The following is a 15,699-nucleotide window of genomic DNA, read 5'->3' as shown; positions in this document are numbered from 1 at the left end:
TCGCATAGCTGAAGTCAAAGTATCTTAGTTTGACTTACGTAGCTGAAGTCAAAGTATCTTAGTTTGACTTACCTGGCCGTCCTCATGGCGGCAAGTCGACCACCGCAGCTCCCCTGCCAACTCCGTTTATTCCTCCTGCCGAGGTGGAGTACGGGCATCGATTCGGAGATTGATTTATCGCGACTAGACGAGACGCAATAAACCGATCCCCGATAGATCGATTACTACCCACCGATCCGGCAGGTAATGTAGACGTGGCCTTACTATTATCAAGTTGTTCATCCGTAGTAAATGGTGTCAGGGACGTCTTAGTTTGAGCCCGGATTCATACAGACCCCGTAGTCTCTCTGAACTGCAACAGGCGTTTATTACTTCAGATCGCACAAAGAATCTGTGCTTTCAAAGAACAGAATATGAATTGAAGTGTCACACAGAGTGACCCCCTAGATACTGCTTTGCTGAGATGGTGGTTGGTTTTTTGAGTATGCCTATTCTAAGGGCGTGGTAACCCCATGGCCACCTGATGGAGGTAAAACTAGGCAAGCCTGTGAGTGAGTGCCGTGGAGCAAAACATTCAACAAATGAATTTATTGGATTCCTGAGGATGCGTCCTAAGGTTGTTGCATAGAGACTTGTGGCAGAAGCTTTCCTTGCATTCTCCCTTTGATTTGTACCCCCAGCCAGGGACAAATGCTATAATTCAAAGTAATTACGTATTCTTTTGTAAAAGAGACACATCATGTAGTTAAAATCACAGTTCAGGGGTCAGATGGGACATGATCACAAGTGCTCTCTCCCTCTGTAATTGGCAGGGCTTTATTTTGGATTTGCAAATTATGCCTGCAATAGCTGTGGGTTTCAACAGAGATAGCATTGCAATAACAAATGTCTGCTGGCGAGTGGCATTGATTTAACCCTTCCCTGTTCAAAGTTCTTAGCACGTTCCATTTTCATGCAAACATGGAATTTCCCCCTTCACTAGAGGTGTTCAAATTAGTTCAGAAATATTGGTTTGAGCTTACTGCAGAGCCCAGTTCTGATCTGCTCTCACCAGTGTGACTGCATTGACTCTGATGGATTATTCCTGACTTGTGCTGGCCCAGAAAGCCTCATTTGTACCTGAGACAGTGTGGCAAAATAGGCAGCTGACAGATATCAACTGCAGGAGAGGAAAGCTTGACTTTCACCGCTTTGCCATTTCTGTGCTGAATGTCCCTTGTTAAATATAAACACCGAGATCTCAGTACTTCAGTGGGGTTGCATTTACACAATCCCAGAAACGGTATTAAGCAAAAGTAAACTTCAGGTATCGTTCACTCCCCTCAGCCAGACTCATAAGGGACAGCTATCAGAGGATTCAGCCCCATTTTATTCTTGGGTTCAGTCTCCAGCTGCAACTTCCAATTGACTGATCTCTTTTGAACTGCACTACACAGCATGTCCCAGACCTTAAAGGTGTAGTAACTCCACAGTCGTCATTGTTCTTAACGCCTCATACACTGCAACGTTATGAACATTAAGGCTCCTGTACTTTTGTGAGGAAGGCAAATACTGGGCTAGCCATTTAATGGCAGGTGGAGACACACAAATGTTAAGTGATTCACCCAGTACCGTAGAGTGAGAAGGTAGCAAAATTAGGCGTGGAGATTTAAATCCCAGCCTCCTATCTACACAGTATCTTGTCTCCTGCTCCATCCATACTATTGGACAGGAATATCTGGGACCCTCCACGACATTCAGATTTGGGCCTTGTCTACATGGGAAACAACCTCTTCGTCTTCTCTTGTCTTACCCTGTTATCATTAATCTGCTTTGGAAGGACATAATTCTGCTTTGGAATATGGCTATAAGGTTCATATGGATGCACCCCCATTTTTAATTACCTATTTAGAGCCAGAGCATGCGCAGGATGGTGCCCAAGGCAGAAGATGAAGTAGTTTGAAAGTGGCTTTTGTCCCCCCAAAACATTTCATCCTGTGCCTATAGCCCCAAACATGCTGCTTGATGTTCCCTGTTCTACCCCTCAAATGTCTCTGGGATACTGGGAGCCCCATTCATTTCCCCCAACTACAAGAGAGAGGCAGCTCCCATGTTCTTCCATTCCTGAAGACAAGGGGACATTTCTGATCCCACATACACATACTTGGGACCCTGTCTGCACAGATGTGTTCACTCTGCACTTTAGCTATTTCTGCATTTGAGTGTAACCTTAAAACTGTCTTATGTCTCAAATCAATGAAGGTGTTTTTTTTTTTAATTTATAGTTGCATTTGGTTGAAAAATGTCATTAAGGTACAGCTGTCCCTAATCACCTCCATTCATAATAAAATCAATTCACCACGTGTATCCATTATATTGTATTCATTACATTCATCTTCTTCTTCTATGCTCTGCTCTCATGTTTCCCTCCCGCTGACACCCTGGCCTGTAGGGACATTTGATAGAGGTATCGTCTCTGGCTGTTCATAACTTTCCAAAAGTCTTGCCACCTCCCACCTATCAGTGAGGCTCTCTCCCTTGCTTCCACAGATGTTGTACAAGCTCCTATGACATGAGACAGATATCCCTCAGAAGTCTGTAGCCTGGTCATGAGACAACCTCCATCTTCTTTTCAGTCTTCCAGATGCATATTCCACACTCCCTGTGTGGCTTCTTGGGGTACAGTTAAACGGAACCTTTCTCATATCCAAGTGTCCAGACATTTTGTCGACACTAGGAAAAAACGGGTCTTACCTTTCGTTGGCTAACCTGAGATACAATGCTTGCGAAGACCAGGCAATTTGCTGATTTAACATGAGTTAACAGGTCCAGGTTAAAGCTAGGCTTCCCCATAGACTTCATCTCAACCTAATACATATTGGAAATGACAACCTGCCTTGTCTTCACTATGATTTTACCTCATGTTAGCTATCACATGGTAGCTGAGGTACCTTTCTTTCTTAGGGAAGATGCACCCTAAAGGGCTTCCTAAACCAGGGAAGTAGAGGATAAGCTGAGTCTCCTAGCATAGCATCTGTAACCACAACACCATTAATGCCCATAGTGGTTTGGGGAGCGAAAGTTCCACTCTTTCTTATGTTAAACAGGGGTGAGTTTCTAAAAATCTGGGTGTCCATGGAGCTTCCATACTATCCCCTGCGCCACTAATATTAACAAACCTGCTATGGTGATCAACTAGACCATGGAGAAATACCCCTTTCTGTTGAACTCTGAGGCCTGGTGGGGAGGACAAAGAATAGGCAAGTAGTTCCCATCAGTGACACCTAACCCGTTGGGAACTCCAGCCATGCAAATCCATCACTAACCCCCCATGCATTGCCAGGCTTTATGACCCAGGGCAGCAGCACCCTTCCAACGGCAGGGCATACTTCCATGACGACAGCCCCAACAGTTGACTTTACCAACACCAAAGTGGCTAGCTATTGGCAGGTAGCAATTGGGACAGTACACTCCCAGAAGGCATTGGTCACATGCTTCTCCACACTGAGGAAGGCGCTCATGCTGGGGTCCAGCACAGCAGCTCTGGGATGAGCTTTGTGCAGACTTCCAGGAAAGTCTCCTTCCACATCCTGAAGTGCTGCAGCCATGGCTGGTCATCTCAGGTATGTAGCACTAACTTGTCCCACCCGTCAATGCTGGCTGGCTGGACCCACAAGTGGTGCTCCACTAAGTGAAGCCAGTCCAAGGAAAAGTCATGCAGTATTAATTTCCCAGTTTCATCCTCCCACTCGAACAGTATCCATGTGGCATCTTACTGCTGGTGATCTTCCATCTCCTCCAGAGCAACTGGCTTGGTGATCACCAATACATGTGGAGCCTGTTTGTGTTAATGCTGGTCAGAAGCATGGTGCTCTGCAGTACGTCCTCCAGGCTGCCTGACAGCAGTTTGAATTGCTTTTTTAAAAAGTGAAATAGCTTGAAAATGGCACTGGCTAGCAAAAACAAACAAACTATTTGTGCCTGGGGAAGGAGTTTGACCCCAAGTCCTAGAATTTCAATAGGGTCCTGTAGGTATCCCACAATCCACCATGATAAGCTACCCATAATGCATTAAGCATAGTGCTGGGACATGGCATTATGGGATACATGCTCAAAAATGCTGTGCAGTTCCTTTTTAAAAAAACACAGTGCTTTGTGGATATGATGACTCCCAAGGAAAGTAGCTTAAGCTATTTTAGATAACAGCTAGAATGGGAATACTATCTTGTTTTAGTTCTACGGATATAATTCTGGCCAGGAGTGTGTGTGATGCAGACAAGAACTAAAACCCTAAGTGCAACTGAACTAAATCTGGCCTCTGTAGATGTAAGAGTATATTCTCCAGTCCATTGGATGCATGTAATTCCCATGTGCCTCAAAAGGAAAATGGACCCTTAGTTTACATCACAATCATGGATTATAATTTGAGGAAGTTGGCAGTCTCTTCTAACAAGAGACAGGACCAGCAGGAGGAATTAATGATCCTGTTCCTGGTGAGCTGAGTTCATTGACACAAATTGAAATAATTTGCTGAGCAGTGCACAGCGAAGCTTACAAAATCAGTGGGAATTGTGCCCATGGTTAGCATAAAATCTACCCTGCAGAAAGGAATTTATACCATAATATGTGGTGTACATTTTACGTTTTTCCTTATTCTCTTAAAAAACAATGGTGGTCATATAATCTAAAACTCCTCCTGCTTTCGGGTTGGATAATCACTGGGGTAAATCCTCATCGCTGACACATCCATAGGAGAGAATGCGTGATGGGGTGGTATAAACCTTTGTGGCCAGCCCCTTAGCTGGAGCAGGTCAGCAGAGCCCCATACGTTCTTCCTTGTATGGACCTGTGTCAGTAAATCTAAGAGTCCTTCAAAAAGAAGCAAAGTCTGAGTTCTGGTGAGCTGCTTTTGGGGATTTTTACATTTGATTGAACCAAGATGTTCTGAAAACTACACACTAACTCTTTTCCTGCCTTGTATCTAAAAATTGTGCACACCCCATTAAAATGAAACTGTATCAACACTGCAAAGTTTCACCAACCACATTTTCTTCCATTCATCCATACCTGCTGCATGATTCATTCAGGCTGTTTCACAGGAGATGGAGCAGAGGGAGAATTTTCCAATGCACTGCATGCCAGAAATAATCTATTCTTTCAAACAGTTAGCTATTAACAAAGTCGACAGATCCAAAGAAAAGTTACATTGTCAGTCAAATATTTCCTCATCTTCCTGGAATATATAAAGTGATTTTCTATCTGACATACTTGGAAACGCTGAGCAGTATTTTAGTGAAGATACACAATCAGTAGGTGATAGAAACAAAGACTGATGAGTGACTTTTAAAGTACCATGGATGTATATTGCACTGCACAGAGAATTCAACCCTGGGACCGCTGCAAATGACTTACAAGATGAGTGGAAAGCTAATCCAGTGCAAAAATAAGTAAAGACAAAGATCATCTGGGTCAAATGCTGCTTTGGTTACATTGATAGAATTATTTTGGATTTCCATCAATTTTGGCTCCTGTGAAATTGAGAGCAGAATGTGGCCCACTTTCACTAATGTAATTGCACTAGATGCTCTTCAATACGGAGGATGCATTGATGAAGTTGGCTCTATCTTGTTTGCCACATCTTGGTTTCAACAAACCAAATCACTTAGGCCACCTCCTGCTTCCTTTCACGTCACTGGGAGTTTTGCCACTGATTTGAGTATGACCAAGATTTTGCCCAGTATCAGCTAGAAAGGTGAGGCCCAATTTTTAAGAGCTCAGCTCCCAGTTAGGCACCTAATTCTGGATTCCTTAATGTTCAGCCCTGAGAAGCTGGTGGAACTGAGGTCTGTTGAAAACTCAGCTCTTTTAGCGCTGACATTTTGCTGAGTCCAGTTGCATTACTATTGCCAATAGCAAAAAACTCCCATTGACCAAGATTTGGCCTTCTCTCCGACAGTCATTTCTTTATCACTGCTCCACAGGTTGTTTCCTGGTTCAGGGTTAAACTTTCCCCTGTCTTAGCTCCTATGCAGCTCCCTCAATGGTGTAAACCAGGCAGAATTTGATCCAGAGAATCTAATTTCTGACAGGAAGTTGACTGTGGATATGGGAAAGTTGAATTGTGTGTCAAGTTTCCAGGTAGGCAATCTGATACGACAGCTATCTTTACCTGCTTGAAACAGCAATCAACTGTTTTAGCTACTGGAGTTAATTACTACAAAATGGAGGTTTCTTTACAATACTGAGCTTTATTTACAGTATTGCATAGCAGTTAATCCTCCCCATGTTTCAAAATAAAAATCTGCAGCCATTCAATGATAGACAATAATTGATTAGACCTCAGAGAAATACATATTTATAAACTTTAATCTAAAGGGCTGTCCTATGTATAATGTATGAAGCGGTATATAAAAGTGTGAGGCTGGCTAGAGGAAGTGGTAGGAAACTATTTTCTTTTTATAGAAAGAAATATTTTAAAGGGGCTTTGATCGAAAGTTGGAGATCTGTATGTGTCTGTTGGGGAGCAAGTGTTCTTTTATGAACTGGGTACAGTGTGCATATAAGTAGATGTATTCTATTTGATGTGTGGAGATCAAGGTGTTGGAGCCTTTTGCTGCTCATCTGGCCATCATACGGTTTGTATTTTTTTTCTTCCATTACTGTTTTCCCTTGTTCAGACAATCAATTAGTTCTAGTTTTGCTTTTTTAAGTTGCATGAAATTTTGGCCTTGTATACAAAGTGGGGAGGGATAGCTCAGTGGTTTGAGCATTGGCCTGCTAAACTCAGGGTTATGAGTTCAATCCTTGAGGGGGCCCCTTAGGGATCTGGGGTAAAAATCAGTACTTGGTCCTGCTAGTGAAGGCAGGGAGCTTGACACAATGACCTTTCAGGGTCCCTTCCAGTTCTATGAGATAAGTCTATCTCCATTTATTAAGAACACTGCTGATTCCTTTCCAAAATTCATAATTGTGTGAACAGCTCTTCAGCACCAGGGGTGGATCTGTTTTCCTGCACAATAATAATAAACTGTCTTTCATCCAAGGATCTGGAAGCACCACAAACTAGTTAAGCCTCACAATACTTCCTGTGTCATTATAAAATGAGTACAATATTGACCAAAAGTGGAAACTGACACAGAGATTTAAGGCCCAAACTTAAGAACTTGGCATTAGGCATCTGAATAAACAGCTGTGTGCGCAGCAGTTGTGAGAACCTGTATCACCGGGAAATGCAGCACCTTTGAAAATCAGTGCCTATTTCTTGAATACCCAGTTCAATAATTTTTAGCTTGACTCCCCAAAGCCACTAAGTCCAGGACAGAGCCAGGAACAGACTGCAGGAATCCTGGCCCGAAGTCCCATGCTCTAAGACCTGGAAGACTGTGTGTTCTCCAAACAGTGGTGTGTGATAGACTGTGTGCTGGTTTATCAGTAAGTGCTGAGAGACACTTGAGTAACACAAAGAAATAAAACTTTGAGAGTCCCGTATAGGCCAGGAACTGTGCAGCCTGGAAATACCCGGGCAGGAGGGAGAGAGACGCAGGTCTCCGCCCAGCCATGATGGTTGGGGAGTTGGAAGTCTGAGAGTGGGTGCACCTCAGAGTGGGGAATATGGTGGAGCTGCCCCGAACTGTGACCGAATTCACCCCCTGCAAGTGAAAGCTTAAAATTTGACTAGTAACAACTAAAGTATCCCTTGACTGCCAGCGGCAAATGAAACATTGAAAAGAGTCTTCCTCATTTGTCTGCTCTGGAAGAGACGCTTTGGTAGAGCACTTAAAATATACAACTGCAGGGAAACAAAATAATATGTTTACGTAGTCTTTAGTGACTCATAGACTCATAGACTCATAGACTTTAAGGTCAGAAGGGACCATTATGATCATCTGGTCTGACCCCCTGCATGCTGCAGGCCACAAGACCCTTCCCTGGACTCTGCCGTTGAAGTCCCCAATCCTGTGTTTTAGTGACTTCAATCGGCAGAGACCCTCCTGCTAGTGATCCCTGCCCCATGCTGCGGAGGAAGGCGAAAAACCTCCAGAGGCTCAGCCAATCTACCCTGGAGGAAAATTCCTTCCCGACCCCAAATATGGCGATCAGTAATACCCCGAGCATGTAGGCAAGAGTCTCTAGCCTGACCCTTGTTGGCCATTATACTATTTACGTACTATTGCTTGGTTTTCCTTGGCTACTATGTTTTACCATTAAACCATTCCCTCCATAAACTTATCTAACTTAATCTTAAAACCAGACAGGTCTGGTGACCTGACAGGCGCCTCTGATATAATCCATTGTCCTTGACTTTGGAAGGGACAAAGTTTTCTCAGATGAGGCAATGTGGTTAGGCAACAATCTTCCAGAGGAAACTAGGCAAATCCAGAGTCCGAGCATCTTTAGGAAACAGTGCACAACCTTCCTCTTCGCCAAAGCCTTCTGACTATCATTAGATATTCACAACGCGGACACCCCCATCTACCCAAATGCCCCCCAATTTATAAGTAAAAACAAAATGAACCAATAACAAAAAATATAACCAAAGCACAATTTTTGCAGAAGAGCCAAGGATTCCATGAAGTCCACTAGGGACTTTATTATTGGTGCTCAGATGCCATGGTGACAGGCAGCAGTCTAAAACCCTAAAACAGAAAATCTGGCTGCCCAGATAAATTGAGCAGCAATTACATGATGGCAAAGAGGGCTTAATCTGTGCAGTTGGAATCTTATCCAATCCTTTAGGTATGGGTGAATCATTGCTCCGTCACTATTTAGACTCCTGTTTGTGGCAAATGTTAGATGAAGCAACTGGTGACCTACCCCTGGGAATAAATATTAGCTTTTGTTCAGGCCAGTTCTTTAGCTTCTGCTTGAATGCATTTAGTAATCTCTGCTTTGTATGTATCACCAAAGGTGTCAGACTCTTACTAGGTAACTACTCCTCTAGAGATGATTCTGTGTTCTTGGTCCACTCAGAGGAGACTGGCAGATGATGGTAATCTTGTTTTGCAACTGCCTCTGCTAATGTTTGTTTGAAAATTAGCAGCACAGAGATCAAAATAATGTGTAACCCAGCAGCCCTCTCACCAAAATACTAAACACAGCAACAGAATGTGTCACTCTGGGAGCGTCCTTACCAACAACACTCGCTTGCCACAGACGAGCAGTGTAAGGCTATTATCCAAAGAGCTTGCACTGCATTTGGTCATCTGAACTAACTTAAGAAGAAGTAATTTGCTTTTATACAAAGATCAAACTGTGCAGTTCACTAGCATTTCCCATGCTAGTATATGCTAGTGAGACATGGACGTGATACCAATGTCATACAGTTAAATACTTGGTGAACCTTATCTTTAAAAAGCCTCCAGAATTGACTGTCTCCCTGTTGGAATCAATGGACATATTATTCTGTGGGTCCTATTTTACTCTGCCAGTGAGTATGAAAGTGTGGGAAAGCTTGGAAGCCTCAATACAGTAGCTGGATACAATCGCAGTTCCCCTGAACATAGACTGCTCCTTCCCATCACCCCCGGACGCAGGGATGGAGCACGGGCCATGCATCTCCACCCTCTGCCATCAGAGGTAGGCAGGTCTCGAGTGTGGGGCCCGCTGCACCTCCTGAAAGGTTGTAGCAGCTGGCGATCTCTCCTTGCCATAGCCCTAAAATAGGGAGCTTTCTACCAGCCCAACTTCCTGCCTCTCCACAGCAGCATGGTAACTGGCTTGGATGTCAAGAGATCGAGCTTCTATTCTTAGCTCCACCTCTGACCTGTGGTGTGATCTTCGTCTCTCTGTCTATCTCAACTTTGCCATCTGTACAATGGGGATAATGATGCTTACCCTAGGTGACCAGATAGCAAGTGTGAAAAATCAGGATGGGGGTGGGGGATAATAGGAGCCTATATAAGAAAAAGCTCTAAATCTTGGGACTGTCCCTATAAAATCAGGACATCTGGTCACCCTAGTTTACCCTCCTTTGCAAAGTGCTTTAAAATCAACAGATGAAAAGTGCTTTATGAGACTCAAGTAGCAGTATTTAAATACAGAAAGGATGAGGTTTTTTACTTGCATGACTTGTTTAGAAAGGCTAATTCCATTCTTTGCTTACAAAACCATATTATCCTGAAAAATCTCTGGGCTCTTCCTTTGGGAACCTGCAGGAGCAGAGAAAAACCGAGGACACACTTTTTACAGACTACAAACTACACTAAACTCCTGACAGTCATTTGATCATATATACAGGGTCTCTTGTTCAACCAGTGGTGGCTCCAGGCACCAGCGCTCCAAGCGCTTGCCTGGGGCGGCAAGCCGCGGGGGGGGCCCTGTCGGGCCCTGCGAGGGCGGCAGTCAGGCAGCCTTCGGTGGCATGCCTGCGGGAGGTCCGCTGGTCCCGCGGATTCGGCGACGAGTACGCCAAAGCATGCCGCCAAGTCCGCGGGACCGGGGACCTCCCGCAGGCGCTCCGCCAAAGGCGACCTGCCTGCCATGCTTGGGGCAGCGAAAAAGCTAGAGCCCGCCCCCATGTTCAACAGTTACGCACACTGCTTAGCATTACATGTGACAAACCCAATGCTGCTAGAAGCAGTCATTCATCAAAACAAATTCAATAATTTTTAAATTCTGGTTGTAACGGCACTTTCATAATGTGGTTAACACTGCCCCCATCTACTTCTTTTTAGGATCATCTTCGTTTTTGACAAGGTCACTCTAGGCCTTGTAACCCTGGTTTGTTGGCTATTAACTCTCCCAGAATAACTTTTCAAGGCTGTGTCACCTAAGGATTCTTCTTTGTGAGAGGTCACTTGATTTCTCTTTTAAGGCAGCTTTCCATCTGCTTTGCACTCCCTCAGATACCCCGGATCTTGCCCCATGAGTGAAAATCCTTCCTCTTTGTTAATGCAATGAATTCCCTTCACCTTGGAGAATTAAAAAAAAAAACAAAATTAAAGGCTGGGATCCCAGTAACCACAGCTTCCCCCACCCACCCACCCACCCACTCCCCAGCAGCAGCGTAATTGTACTGCGGCTGCGTGCTTTCCATGTCGACACACCATTCTTTATATTTCTCTTTGACATTTAATTGCTTCTCACAGAATGGGCAATGGTTTGCCCCCGACCTACTGTGTCTACAAAGACATGCCTCTGGTAGGAAAGAGATTTCTTCAATCTAATTAACCGCTTTTATTAGCCAGCCACTTCAAATGAACTGCACACACATCTTGAGCTGTGCTAGGGTGGGAGGGAGCAGTTAAAAACTAACTGTTTGCATGGAGTAGATGAATACAGTTTCATTAAGCGCTTCAGCACATTGGGCCAGATCTTCAGCTGCAAAGTCAATAGAGCTATGTCAGTTTATACCGGCAGAGGAGCTGCTCCACTTTTATATAAGCTGTTGGAAAAGCAAGCAAGAGTGTTTACTGAGCATTCCAGGGTGGGCGAGGCCTTGGTCTCCCAGCCAGGATTTACAAAGGGGTTAAGAGGGGAATGGAGCCCCACACTACTAGTCTCTGCTGTTAAGTGGCAGAATAATAGAGGCTGCTCTGACCTCCCGCTCTTATGCCTTGTTCAAGAGCTTTTGACCTGCACTGAGCCACTACTGAAGACGGGGAGCAACAATACAGCTCTTCCCTTTTTTCCTGGTTTGGCTCAGCTTAGGACATGTGTCAGGCTCTCTGTTCCCTCCCTTGATGGCAGCCCTGGGAAAGGGGTTTGTGGAAAAAGTGAACACACTGAGCTTTTAGAGTGGAGAAGGGAGGCTACTGGCTTCATTGCTGGCCCTCAGGAAGACATGTTAAATCAGCAAGGAGGCTCTGTAGTCTTCAGCTCTGTGTCAGGAACAGAGCCATTTGTTCCAGCCATGTCATCACATGGGCCCACGTGGCTTGAAATCCTACTGAGGACCTGGAGTGTGTGTGGCACACCGAAGGACTGAAATTAGGAGCTTTCCCTGAACGGCGAGTCTCCTCTGGCTGACAAGGGATGGCAGTAAGCCGTCAGAATGAGTCGGTGTCTCAACTGATATGAGAGGGCTTTGAAGATGTGAACATGAGCAGCTAGAAAAGAGACAGGCTCTTTATGTCTGGAACTAACTTCCCCATGAAGGACAGGTCTTCAGTAAAAGAAAAACCATGTTAGGCAGGGCCAGGATTGGAGGAAAAACCACACTCATGTTGAGCAACTAACCCTGCTTGCCTGTTGCTTAGGGTGAGAGTTTAATTCTCTGTTTCCCTTTTAGGGCTTGCCTCAGAGTGTGCCTGGGGAGGCTTTAATGAGCAGAATTTCTGCTGTACCTCCACTGCTCTCAGTGTTCTGGCCTGACAGCACTATTGTCAGAATCAATACCATGAATAATATACTGCTGGAATCCAATAATAATTTAAAAGATAACCCTTTGGAAGGAAGCACATTCTCCACTGTCCCCAAGTGAATTAGAACTTCATTTCTCTTCAACATACTTCATTTTTTAATTGGTAAAGTTAACAGAAAATTGCTGACCGTAAGAGTGAGGGGAAATATGCAGAAGGTTGACATGGAAGGTGAAGCAATTTTGCCTTCCTCCTGGAACAGAGCCTGTTTTCTCTACTGACTGTAAATGTTCCCCACGCTCTCCAGAAGCATCACAAATAGTATCCCCGCTGACAACCTCAGCAGAGAGGACAAGGAATGAGGGCCTTATCCTGCAAGATGCTGGGCATCCTCAATTCTCATCGACTTCAGTGGGGCTTGTTTAAAGGTGCTCGGCACATTTCTGGGTCACTCCCTGAATAGGGGTATAGACCACACTTCACTCAGCTGTGGATGTGTTATTCCATTGGGTTGGGATTGAATCACGCAGGTGGGAGAAGTTTGTCTTGTGGTTGCTCATACTCTTCCTGTTCTATGGATAAACGGAAGATATCAGTCTCCATGGCCATCAATTAATAAAACCAAAACAACCTCCCCATGAAACAAATAATCCTTTACATTAATAAAGCCTAGGGGGGAAAAAACCTACACCAAGAAGAGTTTTTACCCTCAAGAGGGAGGGGAGCCAGACACTCCATAAAATCCACCAGGGCCTCTGCTATTGCCATTAATTTTTTACATGGAAGGTGCTCAGATGCTCCCGTGGTGAGTGGCAGGATAAAACCCTAGGATAGAAAAATCTTCCCCTTGTGTGATGGTGTTCTAACCAAGTCTCTTTGGAAGGTCACAGGGATCATTGCTGAGTGATGTTCAGGGCTAGGAGTGCTTTAGTTAGAGACAGGATGAACTTTGTCAGAAGTGTTCGGGGAATCAAAATGTGGTCACTCACCAGGAAGGGCAGGTATTGTGTAAAATCAACAAATCTGGCCTGAGGGAGACAGGGAGATTGGATAAAGTGTGGAGCCACTCTCACTCCAAATGTATATCATGCCTTCTACCATGAGTACCACTCTGGCTTGCAATCAGTGTTGCTCATCCCCTTTATCCTGCCCTGTCCTACTCTCCTTCTCACCACTGAAAAGCTCGGCGTCTGAATGTCTTTAACAGTTAAAGTAGTATCCAACAGATGTATAAGTATCCTTTATGGACAGATGCATTTAGGACTTGGAAATATGCTCGTGCCCCACCTCAAAGACTTTTTATATCCTCCTGTTCTTATGAGGTCAAACCCTACTCGCCTACCTCATTCTGAATTCCTACCGAGGACATGGAAATGTTGCGTGACATAGGAGATCAGGACTTGCCTACAGAGAATGCACAAGTCCTATTTTCTTTCTCACTTCAGGGAGAGGGGGAATCCAAACAAAGTCAATCCGTGAGCTGAAGCATTTAAATGGGACTGTTATCCAGGCAATTTTTTTCCCGCTGTCTTGTCACCTAACCTGCCCCACGTTGAGTGCCAAGGGTCGGCCTACCTGATGTTACATGTGGTGTAATGTACACTGTTGTGGGTACTATATGTGGTCCAATTGCCTCACAGTAGATAGAAGCAGACCTGCTCCAAGGTCCATCAGTTTGTGGTTGTCTAGCGAGAAGCCTTGTGCTACTGGCAAACAGTGAAGTGAAAACATAGCAAAATTTAGAAACCAAATGTCAGGACATTGGCAAACGAATGCCTATTATTAGTGTCTATTGTTTGTATTATTGTAGTGCCTCCGGACCCCGTTGTGCTAGATGCTGTACAAACACAGAACTAAAAGATGGTCCCTGCCCTAAAGAGCTTACAGTCTGTCTAAGACAAGATCTAGCAGATGGATAAAGATGGGGGAGTGCAAGGATTCAATGAGCCAGTCCTGGTCAGCATGATCAGCAGTGGTCTCAGCACACCAGCTGCCTAACCACTGTCCAGGTTTTGTAGGCATCGTGGCAAAGAAGAGATTTAAGGAGGAATTGGAAAGAGAGCAGTGAAGAGGCTCTGCAAACGTCTATGGGGAGTTGTTCTCAAGCAGGAGGGGCAGAATGGGAAGTGTCTAGTCAACCTGTGGAACTCACTGCTGCAGGGCAGTTTTGAGTATGTCAGGCAAGCACGATATATGATAAGGGTAATCAAATCTCATGTTCAGGGTATAGCCTGTGCTCTAGAAAGATGAGAAAGACATTTTTCTTCCTCACCCAAAGAGTATTACAAAACGGCTTTATACCTTCCTCTGACACACTAACTGTTGGTCCATGCCTGGGAAGGAATCTGGTTTAGATAGACCAAGGGTCTGATCTATCAGTGCAGTTTCTGTGAAGATTCCCTGTTAATTCAAATGCTGTAGGCCTTTTGGGTTTGATTTATGAGCTGGCGTCTCAATGCTACACATGTGCTTAGTTCTCTATGCATGTGACTCTGCTATACGTAGCAATTGATTGTTATGCTAGGTCTCTCTTTGAGATACGTCCAATGCCATTAGAAAGACATGTTCACTGTCTTTGAGAAAACAGTTTTATTGTATTGGGGGAGGGAATGCACATTTAAAAGTGAAACTTCATTGAAATATGGTCTCCAGTGCTGACAACTCAAACATTTTAAAATAATTTTACATTTAAACATTTAAAAATGTAGCTCTGTTGCACTAAACCAAAATGACCCCTACATTTCAAAGGGAGCAGTATATCACGTGTCAATGTTTCTCATTTTCACGGCTTCAGACTGTAATTCTTCATTACAAGCATGGCTTTGTGAAGCTCAGCAGACTGTGTGGCCATGTCTACCTTTTGTAAGTGGTGGTTCAGCTCATGAGAGATGTGGTCTAAGTGTTTGACTTGCAGGTCCTCTATAAAACTGAGTATCTTGAGTTCTACTGCAAGAGGTCTGGAGGTGGGAGCAGGTGTAGCTAAGAAACAGTGATTTAATTGGAAATTTGAATGGCCACAGAGATCAAATGATCACTATATGCACTATGTAAAAGGGATTTTTTTTAAAGAGGGGTAGTCCTTTTGAGGCCTAATTTAGTTTTAAAGATGAATATCAGATCCCAAAAATACAGAGGCTGTGAGAGAGAAATGGAAGGAACTGCTCCTTGTCCCATTTTAGCAGCCTGATCAGACTTCTGCCATCTATTTCTCAGAATGCCAGACCAAAGGAAATAACAATGTCCCAGCGCCTAAAACGTGACCTATGTAGTGCATGTTTTGTTTCCTATATTTCATCATCAGATTCCATTTGTTGTTCTCAGAATTCCTGCTGATAACCATGTAAAACACATTTCCCCCCTGAGGTCACATGTATAGGGTGCATCTGGCTCTTTTTTGTTGGTAAGGATTATCTTGATTTTT

General features: G+C 44.3%; 1 protein-coding gene across 3 annotated transcripts in view; it reads left to right on the top strand.

Annotated features, from left to right (window-relative positions):
* ST3GAL1 (ST3 beta-galactoside alpha-2,3-sialyltransferase 1) overlaps nucleotides 1-15,699 on the top strand; it is a 148,082-nt gene that overhangs the window by 48,337 nt on the left and 84,046 nt on the right. The gene's annotated exons all lie outside the window — the stretch shown is intronic.

This window comes from Trachemys scripta, chromosome 2 (genome assembly GCF_013100865.1).
Source record: "Trachemys scripta elegans isolate TJP31775 chromosome 2, CAS_Tse_1.0, whole genome shotgun sequence".
Classification (NCBI taxonomy): domain Eukaryota; kingdom Metazoa; phylum Chordata; order Testudines; family Emydidae; genus Trachemys; species Trachemys scripta.
The sequence above is the reverse complement of the archived record's forward strand: the minus strand, read 5'-3'. Positions and strand labels throughout refer to the sequence as shown.